A 5,355-nucleotide genomic window follows, 5' to 3' on the forward strand; every position below is an offset into this window, starting at 1 on the left:
TCAGTGAAGACATTCCTAGAAAATCTTCACCAGAGAGTCCTTCTCCACCCTGACAATGGTCCTGCTCACGCCTCTCATTAAACAAGGGTGATTTGGGGAGAATTTCAGTGGGAAATCATTAGGTTTTTGGTACTGATTTGGCTCCTTCTGATGTCATTTTGTTTCCTAATCTTAAAAAGTCTTTGAAGGGCCCCCGTTTTTCTTCAGTCAATGCTATAAAAAAGACTGTATTGACATGGTTAAATTCCTAGGACCCTCAGTTCTTTAGGGATGGACTAAATGGCTGGTATCATTGCTTTAAAAAGTGTCTTGAACTTAAGTTTAATTGAGAAATAAAGTTTATATTTTTCATTTTTAATCTTATTTTCTATGAACTTCTGAAGTCCCATTGTATGATCCTTGCTGCATCTATCTCTCAGCATAATGGTATTCTAAGTATTTATTATCTTAAAATGTTTTAATGTTGTTATACAGTAATGCCAACTTCAATAATACATATTTCATTACCTCTGAAGCTCCTTTTGTCTCCAAGATACCACTTTTTCATTTCCTACAAAAACATAAAACAGGGTATATGGACCATTGACTGGAATTGAAGTGTGGGAGGGGGTGGAATTCTCCAGGAAACTGTGAGATTAAAATCATTGAGGACTATTGATTTCTGTATTATGATTTTTGTATTCTATATACTGTTATTTCATTATTCATCTCTATCCATGTTTAGTTTGTAACATAAATTTGCTTTTCCATTTTAAAAAAATTCAATAAGTTATTATACCAAAAATCTGATTAGGGTCAAAATTCAGTTACTTTATTAAATATGTGAACATGGATTTTTTAATATCAATATTAGAGAATTAATGATTTTAATCATGTATCCTAATTTCTGACTCCCTCCCACACACACAGATAGCAGATAATTAAAGCATAAATTTTGATGTCATCCTTGGGCACCTGCTCTCCCACATGTGCCTTAAATGTGATAATTCATGAAGTGCTGTCAGTCCTGCTCCTGAAATGTGAGCACTTCTCAGCCTTCCCTTAAAGTACCACAGCTGACTCTTACTGTTTCCTCTATATTCTGGTCTAATCCATTCTGTACACTGCTACCAGAAAGATATGTTCTAAAACACAAACCCGATTGTGGAACTGTCTGACTCACAACCTTTCAATGACTCTCCAACACCTTCTCTGTATGGACAACATTTCACTTCGTTTCACTGACATTTCCTACTTCCTAATCTATCGTACCAAACACTGTCCAGGCCTCCACTTAACACCACAGGTTTTCTTACTACCAGGACCTGGCATATGTATGCTGGTGGCTCTCACCTGACTGGCTTCTAGTAGACTCTTGGGTCTAACTTTGAAACAGTGTAAACAAAGCTGTAAACTGACTGCCCCCCGAAAGAGTCAATTGTCCTGCCTTGTACTCCTCTATACTCCATTCTTAAACTTATCTCAGCATATACTACAGTGTATTAATTTGTCTATCTTCGTACCTAAACCGTAGCCCCCCTAAAGGTAAGGATAGTGTCTAATTTAATCTCCAGTCCCTGATGTTAGTCTGTCACGAGATGAACACTCAATAAATGTCTTTTGGAGAAAGGAAAGAAAGATGGGAAGTCCTGCCTTACCAATTAGTCCTCATCTTGCTTGAGAAGTGATGGGAATATCTATTAACTCTGATGTCAGCCCACTGAAAAATTAAGTGAACAATTCAGGGCTCTCTGACTAACAGAGATGATGGAAGTAATTTCTTGTCTTCATTGCTGGAGCCCATAAATCAGCAGAATGAATCATGGTTATGTTCCTGGTAGGGATGCCATGAAAATGGTCTAAGGATTCCTAGCAACTCTCTTAAAATTAAGACAAATTTCAGCTTTTGGCAGCTTGAAGTGTTTTCTGGCACATCTATTTCCAAGCTCCACACCTGGAAGAAAGATGGTTTCATAAAATCGAACATGATTGTGTTGGACAAGTAAACTGTGCTTCTGCTAATAAAAGCACAGAAGTGACATTTATATTCTCATTCACTGAGGTATGTAGTGGTGACTAATGAAGACATATCTGAGATGGGTGTGAGTCCAGGGCAGGGTCAGGACCTAAATTTGGCTATGGAATACATGTCCACTGACATTTTCAGTATCTGGAAAACTTTATTTTGAAAATAAATTTGATCTTTAAATTATGCCTAGGAAAATCTCAGCGGAGCAGAGGTCCCTGCCCAACCCCTGCCTCCCAAATGAAAGAATAATGGTCTCTGTCTTTTAAAAGTTGCAAACTATCCTCTCAATAGGTAAGCACTACATGACAGACAATTTTTTAATTTCTAGAGCCCTCACTTAGAAGTTACTGTATTGGTAATGAATTAAGTTCTGTTGTGAATACAGAAAACCTAGAACAAACAGAGGTTTAAACAAATGGGGAGTTTGGTGTTTATCATGTAACAAGTTCAGAGGTAGAAAATCCAGATCTGGTAAAATAGTTCTAGGATGCCATCAGGGGTTTTGTTTTGGGTCAAATTGTGTTTCCCTCAGAATAAGAATTGAAGTTTTAACCCCTGGTGCCCTTGAATGTGACCTTTTTGAAAGTAAGGTCGTACAGGCATAGTCAAGTTAGGATGAGGTTACTAGGGTGGGACTGGTGTCCTTGGAGGAAGAGGAAATTTAGATAGAGACACTCTGGAAGACAGAGGCAAAGATTAGCGTTAGGCTACAGCAAACCAAGGAATACCTGGAGCTACCTTCTGGGGGGCAAGGAAGGGTCCTCCCTTAAAGGCTTGGGCGAGAGAAAGCATGATCCTGCCCAACGCTAGAAGTCCTTGATTTCAGACTTTTAGCCTCCAGGACTGTGAGAAAAGACACTTTGGTTCAAGCCACCCAGTTTTTGGAAATGTGTTATGGCAGCCCCAGGAGAGGAACACAGTGATCCAGGCTTGGCGGAGCCAAGCTCCTTGCCTTATATAAGCAAGTGAAGGCAGTTCCACCGTGACTTCTTGTCTAAGTTCCAGGACAACAAACAAAAGGCATCTGCCAGGGAAGTCTGCCTCCTTAGGTTTTCCTCAAAATTGGCATTTTACTTAAAGAGAAAATAAAACATGATTTATGTTAATATGATTATATCTTTAAAAATTTTTTAACTATACTTTTTAGAGCCTTTTTAGGGTCAAAGCAAAATTGAGCAAAAAGTTCAGAGTTCCCATCTACTCTCGGCCCTACCTGCACAGCCTCTCCCATGGTCAACATCCACACCAGAGTTATTGCAGTTGATGAGCCTACATTGACACAAGATCATTATCACTCAAAGTACATAGTTTACCATACGGTTCACTCTCAGGGGTGTACGTTCTATGGATTTGGACAAATGTAAAATGACCCAGATCCACCGTTGTTTTATATACAAAGTAGTCTCACTGCCCTAAGAGTCCTCTATGCTCCACCTAGTCATCCCTTCCACTCCAGCCCCACTCCTTTTAACCACTGATCTTTTTACTCTCTCTCTAGTTTTGTCTTTTCCACAATGTCATGTAGTTGAAATTATAGTTGAATTTTTCAGATTGGTATTTTGCACTTAAAATGTGCATTAGAAGTTCCTCCACATCTTTTCATGGGTTGATAGCTCATTTCTTTTCAGTGCTGAATTATATTCCATTTTATTAATGGACCATAGTTGGTTTATCCATTTACCTTCTGATTGGATAGTAGGATTGGTTGCATCCAAGTTTTGGCAATTACAAATAAAGCCGCTATAAATATCTGTGTGCAGGTTTTTCTGTGGACATACGTTTTTCCAATAATTTGGGTAAATACCAAGGAGTGTGATTGCTGGATCACGTGGTAAGAGTATATTTAGTTTTGTAAGCAACTGCCAAACTGTCTTTCAAAGTCGCTGTACCACTTTGCATTCCCACCAGTAATGCAGGAGAGTTCCTATTGCTCCACATCCTCACCAATTATTTGGCATTTTCAATGTTTTTGACTTTGGCCATTCTAGCAAGCAGGTAGTAGTATCTCACTGTTTTAATTTGCAGTTTCTTAATGACATATGACGTAGAACATCTTGTCATACCCATATTTGTCATCTCTTTTTCTTCTTTGGTAAGGTGTCTGTTCAGTCTTTTGCCCATTTTTAAACCAGAATGTTCATTTTCTTATTGTTACATTTTAAGAGTTCTTCGTATTTCTGGACAACGGTCCTTATCAGACATGTCTTCCGTAAATATTTTCTCCTTGTCTGCAGCTTGTCTTCTTAATCTGTTAGTAATCCATTTCTTTTAAAAAGCTTTACGAGAGGCCTCATCCAGCAACTTCTTCTGTCATCTCTTGATTGTCTCATCCATCAACACAAGTGTCTGAAAATGCATTGTTTTAGCTGGATACACTGTTGACACACATTAAATTAGAATTTTCTTAGTGAAAAGAGGGGGAAATATTGCAAAAGCGGTCCATGTAACCTAAAACATTTGTGTCCCCTTACTGTTTTGAACTTAAAAAATTAACTAAAAGAAAAAGAAAGAAAGTAGGAGAAAATAGATATTAAATAGGTGTCTTATTCCATTTGGGTTCCATGAAATAGAGACTCTGTGGTTTATAAACAATACAATTTTATTTCTACAGTTCTGGAAGCTGGGAAGTCCAAGATCAAGTCACTGGCAGATTTGGTATCTGGTGAGGGCTTGCTTCCATAGATAGCATCTTCTAGCCATGTCCTCACACGGTGGAAGGGGTAAGCTGGCTCTCTGAGGTTTCTTTTATAAGGGCACTAATCCCAATTATGAAGGCACCACTCTTATGACCTAATCACCTCCCAAAGGTGAGATCCATCCTCCTAATACTATGGCACTGATGATTAGGTTTCAATATATGAATTTTTCATGGGGGTCACAAACATTCAGACCATAGCAAGTGGGCATTAATAGTGTTAGAAACCCTTTTACTGGTGGTGCCCATAGCTCAGTGGGTAGGGCACTGGCCACATACACTGAGGCTGGGTTGGAACTCAACCTGGGCCAGCTAAAGCAACAATGATAACTACAACAAAAAATTAGCTGAGTGTTGTGGCTGGCACCTGTAGTCCCCGCTACATAGGAGGCTGAGGCAAGAGAATTGATTAAGCTCAAGAGTTTGAGGTTCCTGTGAGCTGTGATGCTATAGCACTCTACTGAGGGTGACACAATGAGACTCTGTCTCAAAAAAAAAAAAAAAAGAAAAAATTAAACCCTTTTACTTAAAGGTTTGTAAATAATTTATGATAGGGTAAAACTAAGAGATCATAAATTAATAGAATATCATGTGTCTAAAAACTAAAAGGGCAAGTAGCCTAAAAGTTACAGGTAGTCTAATCAAACTTTTG

Source organism: Otolemur garnettii, unplaced genomic scaffold (genome assembly GCF_000181295.1).
Source record: "Otolemur garnettii isolate 467f Iridium unplaced genomic scaffold, OtoGar3 scaffold00041, whole genome shotgun sequence".
NCBI lineage: Eukaryota > Metazoa > Chordata > Mammalia > Primates > Galagidae > Otolemur > Otolemur garnettii.